At 43.7% G+C, this 12,572-nt stretch overlaps 1 long non-coding RNA gene across 1 annotated transcript in view; it reads left to right on the top strand.

The window, feature by feature from the left end:
- Nucleotides 1-8,478, top strand: part of LOC137333695 (uncharacterized) — a 31,057-nt gene extending 22,579 nt beyond the window's left edge. The window contains exon 3 of the long non-coding RNA XR_010965965.1: nucleotides 6,312-8,478. This is a non-coding gene — a long non-coding RNA (uncharacterized lncRNA). The remainder of the gene's footprint in view (nucleotides 1-6,311) is intronic.
- Nucleotides 8,479-12,572: the final 4,094 nt, after the last annotated feature.

Genomic DNA, 12,572 nt, shown 5'->3' with positions numbered 1-12,572 from the left:
ATGCGAGTATCCTCCAATTGTGCTTGTTCGGGGGGGGGGGGGAGGGTCTTCGAACATTGCATCCAGATTTTCAGGCGCAGCAGGAAACAAAATTATTTTTCTGGTCTTTAATTGCAATTTTTTCAACGTTTTTAAAAAAAAATTATCCTCACTGAGACTTGCGCTGTATTATTTGTTTCTTTAAATGCATTTTTATGACAAAGCATAAGTCACATAAAAGAACTGAAAAGCTACCTCGATTGCAGGTTCTTAAACATGCTGGGGTTAAATTGGATAAGGCCTGATACCGGGAGTAGACATCGAGGTGCGCGATTAGCCCATCCCTGGTGGTTTCGACGCAGGCAGCACGCTAGATTCGTGCTGCCTCCTCATTTATCTGATAGCAGCGCAGCATCTCGGCTGAGTTGTGATGTCCTCAACAGCTTCAGCACTTCTCACCAGCAGGGGGCCCAAATCTCACGTGAGTTGCTCGCACCTCTTAAAGGCAGCCTGCTCTTAAAGGCATCCTGCACCATATATATATGTGCTAAATATAAGATACGGGTCCACACGAGTCTGAACGGAGATCAGACATCGCACATGTAAAACACAGATGCAGGTACCGTCCCTATGTTTACAAACTGATGAGTTATGTTAAAACATTGAATAAAGGTTGCGCACTACTAAATCCCTCATCCTCCAATCTGCACGCCAGACCTCACCAATCTGCCGATCTGAGTTTGCACCAGGCCTACAAGAGAGCTTGGACCAAGTTCTCCAGTGCATCTGGAACCTTGGTGCAAGCTCTCTTGTACCAAGGTTCCAGATGCACTGGAGAACTTGGTCCAAGATGTGGACAGAAGGAGGGGCATTCTATATCCTCAGGGTGGTGGTGGGGGGGGGTGCGCAAGAGGCCCTCCAGACATATGTTTATGAAGCAGTGGGAGGCAGTAGGGGACAAAGTCAATGCCAGGCGCATAGCACCACGAACATGGATGCAGTGCAGGATGAAGTTCAGTGCTTTGACACGAGTGGTCAAGGTGAGTGAGGTCAACTGTCAAGTTGCATCTCCAACCAACTGCACCACACACTACACCCCCCATCCCCCACATACCAACAAACTCTTTCAATCAATACGCAACTCTTCCAATCAGATGCTTCCTCTCACGCTCACACATTACCACTGTTGCAAGCTGCATACGCACAAGTCACTGGTCACACACACTGGCAGCTATTCAACCATGACAGGCATATCACCCAAACATCCTGCAGGACATTCACCGACACATATCCCACTTTCCTGCAGGAGAAGGTGGCTCATGACAGGAGGCAGCAAGTGGCGGTGGCATTTAGCCCCTTGAGCCTGTTCTGCCATTCAGTGAGATCATGGTTGATCTGTGACCTAACCCCATATCCCTCCTTAAGCCCATTTCCCTTAATACCCTTGGTTAACAAAAATCTATCAATGTGAGGCTTAAAATTAACAATTGAGCTAGCACCAACTACCATTTCCGGAAGTGCGTTCCAAGCTTCTCCCACACTTTGCATGTAGAAGCGTTTCCTAACTTCACTCCAGCAAGTCCTGGCTCTAAATGTTAGGCTATGTCCCCTAATCCTAGCATTCAAATATAGGAGACCTCCGAAAATGGGTACAGATGCATCAGCAACCAGAAGCAATAATCCAGCAACTAACCTGTAAATCCTAAATGGTCTCTTTAAATAGCACTGGTGGGGGGTCCTCCAGGCACTCTACAACATGTTTAGCTGGTCGTGGTTAAGACAGTACATTGGCTGCTGCATTGAGTGCCAAAATGGCGTCTATCCCTTTAAATCAGCATTGTACACTGATCTAACGCGTATTCTCCTTACTTTACATGCAGCCGGCGTTCGTTATCTGCGCCTGCATGAACTCCTTTACCAAGATGGCATCCAGCGCACATCATGCCAGAAGTATGTGCGTGCATTCCAGAAGCCATTTTGGAACTTCGGGAGGTCACCAAGCGCCTAAAAAACGGGTGATACATGGTCGAATTTCTAGACCACTGTGCCTGATGTGCATGAATGATGGTTAAATGAGTTGAAACTTTTAATTTTAAGACTCAAGGAAGGAATATACTGGTGCGGATTTGACGTTTCCTTGGGCCATGATTGTTTATGCTGATTTGTGCCCATTTACACCCGTTTTAAGTTCAGGCGTATTTTAATGAGATTGGGAAAGTAATTGGATGTAACTTGACATCAGCAAAATTGAGCCAAAGGAGGAAACTTCAGGCCATTTCAGTTCCAAGAGGCTCCTAAAAGAATGCAGCTGTCAATTCACACACTCCTACCATTCAGGTACTAGAGAAGCACAAGGCTATATTTAAGAGCTCGCACATTACACACTGGCACCAAGGAACAGCATGGTGGAACGAGGCACTAAACGTACAGCCAGTATTAGTTTTCATTAAAACTATTGTTGCACCAAAGCTGTTATCCATGCAGATATTTCTGATTCTATGCAGCGATGGGTCTTTAGGACTTTTGAGGAAACATGCTCCTCTTGATTGAATTTTGTCTATTTTTTTCTGATTATCTGTGAAGTGCCTTGGGATGATTTTTTACATTCAAGATGCTGTATAAAGGCAAGTGTTGTTGCTCAATGTCCTGGTTAATCTTTTAGAAGTCGGTGAAAATGCTATTTTTAGCCTAATTTCAAAAATAAAAAAAGAATACCTTATATTGCTACTAAGCAAATGTTTTTTTTAAAAAAAGGCAGATGAATAAACAATTTTTTTTCAGCTCCAACAGGTTATGAATGATTTTTTAAAAAATGAAATTTAGATTTATTTTTAATTTTAGATGGAAGGGGAGAATGGAGCCTTCATCTACCAGCGGGATCCTTGGCCATTCCACCCACAGTACAAACAATCATGAGCTTATCTACTTTTTTGTTTGCCAAAAGTCATATTAGCAGATTATTTTATCAGCATATCCACAGCCTCGCAGTCCGACAAAACCAAATGTCAATAAACATATTTGAGCTCCAGGACAATCTTGATGCAAACAGTGATGAGATTACACCGATACACATCAGAGAATTAAATTGGCCCTAATGACCTTTTACTCTGAGTTACACAGTTCTTTCTTTAGCTTCATAAAATATAACTGTCACTACCATGTAAATGCATTTGGGCAGATCAGAGATGCTGAGTGACATTGTGGTTCCTGGCCTGACTTTTGACCCACTTTAATACTTTCACTTGTGGGAAAGGAACATCTAGGGGTGGTCCTTTCTGTCTGTCCTTACTAACATTTCAAAATCAAAACAACTTAAGAGGGGTTTCAGAGGACTTCACCAAACGTATTAGCGTGCTGCATAGCTATCAGACTTCTTTTGAAGTTGGATAGCAGTCAAGACGGTGGCAGCACCATCTGGAATCTCAGCAGAATAAGGGAAGAGGATTTGTTTGTATTTTTTTTTGTTAATAGCTTGCAGTCCACGTCTGCTACCTCCCCCCCCCCCCCACCCCGCCCCACATCCTACTGGTCAAAACACTATTACAAAAGTATAAAAAAGAAAAACCTAGAATAGTTTTTACCTTAATCTTATTGTCAATCTAAGTGTTGTTTCTCTTTAAATACATTGCTAATAGTCTGTAGCCTTTACTGCTGCTGTTCAAATACTGTGCTATATAATAGTTACATGATTATTTCTTTACTATTGGCCTGTCAATATGTAGAATGGTCATCGTTGAGTATTAAAAAAATGGTTCTTTATGCTTTTGTCTGAAAGAGGCTTTGCTGAGGCCTCTTGTCACTGCCACTGCAGTTCAAAGTTCAGTGATCAGGTCAGAGTTACATAATGGCCAGTCACGTCAGTGCAGGCTGCTCCTGAACCCTGAAGTGACCTCTATGATTGATCATCCATTTGTAATAGCTGAATTGTTGGAGCTCTGGTTTTGAAGCTAACCCAGGGGGCACTGAGAAGTGGACCTACTACATGTTTGTCAGAGGTTGACAAAATGTTCCTTTGCTAACTGTGTTTGATGTAGGTCAGCGTTTATAGCTTGTCTCCCAATGCAAATTCGCTTTTGAAAGTTTTCTTCCTATATTTGTGTAATTTTTCCCCCCCACTCTTCACTGAGTTCTGCTTATGTAGAAATTTTCAATACTAGTTACTGAGCTCTGGTTATATTGAAGCTCTCAATACTAGTAACTGAGCCCTGGTTATAGAGAAGCTCTCAATACTAGTTACTGAGCCCTGGTTCTGTAGAACCTCACTGTACCAATTATTAAGTCCTGATTATGTAGAAGCTCTTATTGCTGATTATTAAGTCCTAGTTGTGTAGAAGCTTTCATTTCTGGCTACTGGCACTGAATTCTGACTAGCTCATGAATATTTCATTCACAGATTGCTCTTAGATGTTCATTTTATTGACTAAAGAGGAAGGTTATTCTGATTAGTTGCCATCTTCTAGAAAGCTGGTCACCCAGCAAAATAATCCACAGGTGACTCATAGATTGTTGTTTTTGTATCTTCATATTCTTCCCTTTGGAGAATCATAGAATGGTTGCAGCACAGAAGGAGAACAATCCCAGCTTCTCCAGTCTATCCACGTAACTGCAGTTCCTCATCCCGGGAACCATTCGAGTAAATATTTTCTGCACCCTCTCTAAGGCCTTCACATCCTTGGACACAATACTCCAGTTGTGGCCGAACTAGTGTTTTATAAAGGTTCAACACAACTTCCTTGCTTTTGTACTCTATGCCTCTATTTATCAAAGCCCAGGATGCCGTATGCTTTTTTAACTGCTTTCTCAACCTAACCTGCCACCTTCAAAGATTTGTGCACATATACCCCCAGGTCACTCTGTTCCTGAACCCCCTTTAAATTTGTACCATTTAGTTTATATTGCCTCTCCTCGTTCTTCCTGCCAAAATGTATCATTTTGCACTTCTCTGTGTTAAATTTCATCTGCCTTGTGTCTGCCCATTCCACCAGCTTGTGTAGGTCCTCTTGAAGTCTATTACTATCCTCTTCACTGTTTACTACACTTTCAAGTTTTGTGTCATCTGCAAATAGTGTGAAGTATTGGAAGGGTTCGCAGGCTGATTAGCAGTCTGACAGGCTGCAACGTGAATGCTTCTTCCACAGCCGTAACCATCTTTATACCCATGGATAGGGTGATCAGTTCTATATGGCGGGAGGGTTTCGAAAATCGAGAACAGGTCTTGCAACAAGCGGAGTACCCTAATTTAAATAAATTATTTCCACTGTTGAATTCCTGATGTGTGCTCCTGGCGTCAGCACAACCACCATATCCAATATGGCAGCCGGTGCATTTCCACCCGGAAATGTGTGCCCGCTTCCTGCCCACCTTATTGGAGGATTAGGAGGTCGTTTAGCAGCTGAATTTCTAGGCCTTTTAATCTAGACTCAACATGGCAGTGATACATTGGATAGTATTGTAACGTTATCTTTGGGACTTTTGAGAAAACAGAAAAGTGAAATGCTCCTCTTGATTGAATTTTGTTTCAGTGATTTTTGATTGGTTTCCAGCTTTCTGGGAATTACTTTTCCATTTGATTTCTGGCTTCTGGAACAGAGGATGGCAGAAGTGGTTTTGTGAACATTGGCCTCCACAAATCTTCCCCAGCCTTAGAAATCAGCCCACAGTATAAAGGGGGAGGTTCGAAACCACCATTACCAGGTGCTTCCAGTCATGCAAAAACTCCACTCACCCCCCAGCTGCAATGATCGTTGGGAACTAACATCAGATACACAAAATAAATTTAAATGCAGGGCAACCAAAAGCTGAAATTTATTTAAATTAACAAAAAAAGTGAGCAATTTAAATTACCTTGAGTGGCTTGGAAACCCAGTTTACAACTCAGTTCACTCCCTATCTATATTTCCCAGATTTTAGGCTGCTTCAGGCTCTGCAGACCTCACAGCTACTCAGAAGTTTGACAGAGCAATTCACATATTAGAAAAAAGGCAACTTGGCTGCCACTCTATTTGAAGAAAAGTAAAGATCTTGTCAGATCTTAAAATGTGTTGTGTGTGAGCGAGATTTAATCTGTAATTGCTCGTCAAAAGAGGTGAAGTGTATTAGAGTGTGAAGTGATGAGTAAATAGGTTTTAGACTTAGGCACCTCAAAATCTCTCAAGTAAGCAGAAGCTTATTAACAGACCATCGCTCCCAAACTGTTCAGTGACAATTCATTACCTTCAGCTTCTGTCTGATGGAGAGGCTCTGACTGGTGCCTGACGGTGAAAGGCAAGTTGATGAAATGTTCAAAGTACTTTTCTTGTGAAATAATTTTCCCTCAAATTTTCTTCTTCCAGTACAGTGAACATCAAGGTTTTTCCTTTGGCTGGAGGGGCTGAACAGATAGCTACCAAGTTCTCCATGACCATCACCAGTGATTGCCTGATAGAAGGTTTCAGTCAAATGAAGTCGGCTGAATATTATCTTTTTTTAACTGTTCCTAAGTTCAAACATTTTGCTATTACACAGCACTACAATTAACAGTACAACTAAGAATTAAACATGAACACCTGACTGGATCAGAGTGACAGTCAGGTCTGAGGCTCAAGTGCATGACTTTATGGTTGGATGTCAAACATTCAACTACTTCAGCTAAGTGAGCAATGGCTCATTGGTAGCACTCCTGCCTCTGAGTCAGACGGTTGTGGGTTTAAGTAGACCTCATTACAGCCTTGGTCCAAACATGGATAAAAGAGCTGAATTCCAGAGGTGAAGTGAGAGTGACTGCCCTTGACATCAAGGCAGCATTTGACCGAGTGTGGCACCAAAGAGCCCTTGTAAAATTGAAGTCAATGGGAATCAGGGAGAAAACTCTTCAGTGTCTGGAGTCATTCCTAGCACAAAGGAAGATGGTAGTGGTTGTTGGAGGCCAATCATCTCAGCCCCAGGGCATTGCTGCAGGAGTTCCTCAGGGCAGTGTCCTGGGCCCAACCATCTTCAGCTGCTTCAGCAATGACCTTCCCTCCATTATAAGGTCAGAAATGGGGATGTTCGCTGATGATTGCACAGTGTTCAGTTCCATTCGCAACCCCTCAAATAATGAAACAGTCCAAGCCCGCAAGACCTGGACAACATTCAGGCTTGGGCTCATAAGTGGCAAGTAACATTCGCGCCAGATAAGTGCCAGGCAATGACCATCTCCAACAAGAGAGAGTCTAATCACCTCCCTTTGACATTCAACGGCATTACCATCGCCGAATCCCCACCATCAACATCCTGGGGGTCACCATTGACCAGAAACTTAACTGGACCAGCCATATAAATACTGTGGCTACAAGAGCAGGTCAGAGGCTGGGTATTCTGCGGCGAGTGACTCACCTCTTGACTCCCCAAAGCCTTTCCACCATCTAAAAGGCACAAGTCAGGAGTGTGATGGAATACTCTCCACTTGCCTGGATGAGTGCAGCTCCAACAACACTCAAGAAGCTCGACACCATCCAGGACAAAGCAGCCCGCTTGATTGGCACCCCATCCATCACCCTAAACATTCACTCCCTTCACCACTGGCGCACTGTGGCTGCAGTGTGTACCATCCACAGGATGCCCTGCAGCAACTCGCTAAGGCTTCTTCGACAGCACCTCCCAAACCTGCGACCTCCACTACCTAGAAGGACAGGAGCAGCAGGTACATGGGAACAACACCACCTGCATGTTCCCCTCCAAGTCACACACCATCCCGACTTGGAAATATATCACCGTTCCTTCATCGTCGCTGGGTCAAAATCCTGGAACTCCCTTCCTAACAGCACTGTGGGAGAACCTTCACCACACGGACTGCAGCGGTTCAAGAAGGCAGCTCACCACCACTTTCTCAAGGGCAATTAGGGATGGGCAATAAATGCCGGCCTTGCCAGCAACGCCCACATCCCATGAACGAATAAAAAAAAAGTCCCACTCCAGAGACTTAAACACAAAATCTGGGTTGTCACTCATGTGCTGCACTGTTGGAGCCGCCGTCTTTTGGATGAGATGTTAATCTGAGGCCCTGTCCGCCCTCTCAAGTGGACGTAAAAGATCCCATGGTATTATTTGAAGAAGAGCAGGAGTGTTCTCTCTGGTGTACTGGCCAACATTTATCTCTCAACCAACATCACTAAAAACAGATTATCTGGTCATTATCTCATTGCTGTTTGTGGGACCTTGCTGTACGCAAATTGGATGCCATGTTTCATATGTTACAACAGTGCCTACACTTCATAAAAGTACTTCATTGGCTTTGGGATGTCCTGAGGCCGTAAAAAGCATTATATAAATGCAAGTTCTTTCATTTTACATGCCAGGATAGTGTTCCATCTATTGGCCCTGATATTTAAGGGGAGGCGGGGAGGGTACGGAGGAAACCGTAAACAGCCGAAGAACCTGGCAAGGCCGGGGACGCGGGGGTCCTACCGAACCTAACGGCAGGACCTCAATTTCATTTTATTCTTCCTTTTTGTACCCGGCTGGCCAAATTGACAGCCTGGCTGGCAGCCGGGCGAGAAAACCAGCTGGCCCCCAGCGATCAGGAGGGGGAAAGGTCGCCGTTCAGGGCTTTGGGGGGGGGGGGTGGGGGTGGGGGGGGGGTGGGGGAGGTCAGCCGCAATCGTGGTATGGAGAGGTCGGCAATCAAGGCTTGTGGGGGTGGGATTGGCTGCGATCGACCAGAGGGAGAGGCCATCAGGGTTGGGGGGAGGTGGTCTTAGCTGAGGGGAGAGAGAGGCCGCGATCGGCTGAGGGCAAGCCAAAGGCACTGGCAGACCTGTTGTGTGTTTCCAGCATTTTCTGTTTATTCTTTTTATCTCTATGGTTAAAAGTTAGTTCTTTTGTTGTCCAATAAATGATGTAACCAAACATTTATCACATAAACAGAAGCTTAATATAGGTGATGTTCTAAACTAATGGTAATTGTTACTTGCTATCATTAATTTCAGTTATGAATTTCAGTCTTATGATTATTTTACGAATGGAAGGGATCAGAATATGTACAAATAAATAAAAGTAATTTTTCATCACCTAGAAATTGGCTAAATATTTTTATTCAATATCTACAGATGAGGATCCCTTAAAAATTACCAACAAGGTGTGGCTTTAAGCTGTATATAAATTATTGAAGCTTTGCTCTGCCCTGAGCTACGTGCGTGCTCACTAACTGTGAAGATAATCGATCCACAGTCGAGAGAACAGACAACAACTTAGAAACATAGAAACATGGAAAATAGGAGCAGGAGTAGGCCATTCGGCCCTTTGAGCCTGCTCCACCATTCAATATGATCATGGCTGATCCTCTATCTCAATACCATATTCCCGCTCTCTCCCCATACCCCTTGATGCCTTTTGTGCCTGGAAATCTATCTAGCTCCTTCTTAAATATATTCAGTGACTTGGCCCCCACAGCCTTCTGTGGTAGAGAATTCCACAGGTTCACCGCCCTCTGAGTGAAGAAATTTCTCCTCATCTCAGTTCTACCCCGTATCCTGAGACTGTGACCCATCGTTCTGGACCCCCCAGCCAGGGGAAACATCTTCCCTGCATCCAGTCTGTCTGGCCCTGCTTGCATAAACTTGCATTTATATGGCGCCTTTAGTGTAGTAAAACGTCCCAAGGCGCTTCACAGGAGTTAGATCACAGATCAGCCATGATCTTATCAAATGGCGAAGCAGGCACGAGGGGCTGAATGGCCTACTCCTGTTCCTATGTTCCTATGTTATCAGTCAAAATTTGACACTGAGCCACATAAAGAGATATTAGGACAGGTCTTGGTCAAAGAGGTAGGTTTTAAGGAGCATCTTAAAGGAGGAGAGAGAGCTAGAGAGGTGGAGAGGTTTATCAAGGGAATTCCAAAGCTTAGGGCCTAGATGGCAGAAGGCATGGCCGCCAATGGTGGAGCGAAGGAAATCAGGCATAGGCAAGAGGCCAGAATTGGAGGAGCACAGAGATCTTGGAGGGTTGTGGGGCTGGAGGAGGTTACAGAGATAGGGAGAAGTGAGGCCATGGAAGGATTTGAGCACAAGGATGAGAATTTTAAAATTGAGGTGTTACCGGACCAGGAGCCAATGTAGGTCAGCAAGCACAGGGGTGATGGTTGAGCATCAGCAAATGGGAAAATGACAACTTTAATCAGGAGACCAACCATACCATTGGGTATGTGTGTTTTAACGTGTTTATTGTAATAAGAAAAACTTAAAATAAGGAACTAAATATGAAAACTCTAAATAATGGTATTATAGAACTTTATCCTTGTTATGTTCTTTTAAACCTGTGCTGTAAAAATTTCATCAAGACAGAGTCAACAAAATCAGATTAGACCAGTCAAATTGGGACATGTGGTCTGCCTGGTGAAAAGAAGTAGTGGATTATTCCAAATGATTTACATTCTCTTTGGACACCAGTTTTTCTGTTTGCTTCACATGACACTAAACACCAGTTACCCTGGATCACACAAGTGCCCTCGACTCAAGTGATTTTTCTTTCCTTAAATAAATATATAATGTTGAAGTTCACTCAAGTGTGGGTGGTAAAAGCCAGATACCGATGTCAGACTTGACTGTTCATTGAGAACCAAACCTCTTGTGAGTTGTGCAGTCTAATGTTACCAAATGGTTTGTTTTTTGGTAAACCTCAGCACTCACCATCATTCTTCTATGTCAGGAGCTGGTGATTGAATCTTTTAGGGACTGCACAAAAAGGATGATGTACTAACAATTTCTGTCATGGCTATACTGGAGTGCTTTGCCTTACAACCTTGTTTCTTTATTTTCACAAAGCGCGCACAGTTTCTTTTACCAGTACTTATATTTACAAATCTCTCAGTCTGATTTAATTTATCTGCATTCTTGATTAATGCTAAATTACCTTTTTTTGTAAACTTCTAGTATTTCCCTGTTTCCTGACGTTTGCTTCTGTTATATATCTCTCCATACGCTGTAACTGCCTGATACCTAAATGCAGGTGAAAGGCCATCTAGTGCACCACAGATAGTATAACACACTGCGCTCCTGTCTTCTGTTCCATCCTAATTCAATCAAAAAGTCCAGATGATATTCAGGTCTCTGAAAGCTGCTTCCTAATTGTTCAGTGGGTTAATGCACTCTCTAGTCAGTAACTCAGCCATACAGACCAAAAAGATCCATACTGTGTTGTGTAGCTGATCGCAACTATATTGCCCCGATTTTAACTATACTCCAAATTTGGGTGGGCAAGCAGCTGGAAGCTCACCCCTTGCTCCAAAAATTTTATCATTCCGGCCTTGGGCTTGGGCTTGGGCTTGCCTTGTCGGCTTTAGGCATATGTCCTTGCCGCCTGCTCAGTGGAGCAGGCTAAAATCGCGGCAGGTCTGTTCCTGGTGGCTCCAGGGTGTGCATGTTTTAACTGCCCACCAGCCCCGTTTCTGCTGGGTGGATAAAGTTAAAGTTACCCCCATTGGGAGTACGACAGTTGGTCTCAATATCTCTGGGCTGCAGAGTGAAAAAATCAACCAGGGTTATACCCCTGATTCTTATTTGGTGAACTTTGCAGGAAAGTGCATTTATATGGATGCCGAGTGAGGGTGGCATCAGGCTTCGATGTGGTGAACCCCACAATGAATAATCTGCTGATACCCAGCTCGGCTGTAACACTGGCAGAGGTGCAGCAGGGTGGGACTTCTGCCTGCCACAAGGATGCACTCCTGATCCCAGCCAGGTTTCTGGTTGTCAGATCCATTTAAGTAATTTTGGTGGGATCATTGGTCTCCACCCAGGAGTCTGCTGGGAGTGGCTGGAAAAACGCCACAGTGAGCACCCTCTTTTTGCTGCCCACAGCAATGCTGGATGCCAGGGTATAAGGGGCATTCATTGTGCCCTGTGTTACTTTTTTTAATAAATTTGTTTTCAGGATGTGGGCGATGCTGCCAAGACCGCGTTTATTGCCCATCCCTGTTGCCCTGAGAAGGTGGTGGTGGGCCTTCACCTTGTACCACTGCTGTCTTTGTGGTGATGCTGTCCCCATGATGGTGTTAGGAAGGGAATTTCAGAATATTGGCAAAACAAAATGAAAATGGACACATATACTGTGTAAATAGAATATTGCCCAGAACCTTATCCAAAAGGATGTTTATTTCACTTGGGAAGGAGACCTATATAACTCATTCCTGACTTTGTGGCTTGTGAGTTATCTCCTCTCAATTCATGGAATAAAGATTAGCCAATAACATCCTGCACAGTATCTTCTATGTCTGTGGAAAGAGTGTCTGAACAGTACTTTTGTTTGCCTGTGTTATGGATTTTATCAGCAGAAGTTTAAAACTGTAAATTTTTGACACTGGATTTTGAATCTCTGTTAAATCTGGGTGAATAGACAGCTGAAACAGAAAGTGAAGCAAATATTTTCCATGCTACATTTCATGACAGTATATTTCATCTTCTCTTGTCATTACTGCAGTTCCTTCAGTCTGTATTTCCATAATGCATACTTTACAGAATAGATTTCGATTGCTTATCTTTCTCTCCTCATCTGTGGCTCTAATAATTTCATCATTTAGCCATCTCAGCATTCCCAGTGTATTCACATATTAGGCAAACTAATATGCTTCTCCAGAGGTG

Source organism: Heptranchias perlo, chromosome 2 (assembly GCF_035084215.1).
Source record: "Heptranchias perlo isolate sHepPer1 chromosome 2, sHepPer1.hap1, whole genome shotgun sequence".
NCBI lineage: Eukaryota > Metazoa > Chordata > Chondrichthyes > Hexanchiformes > Hexanchidae > Heptranchias > Heptranchias perlo.
Note: the sequence above shows the minus strand (reverse complement) of the source record. Positions and strands in the feature narration are given on the sequence as shown.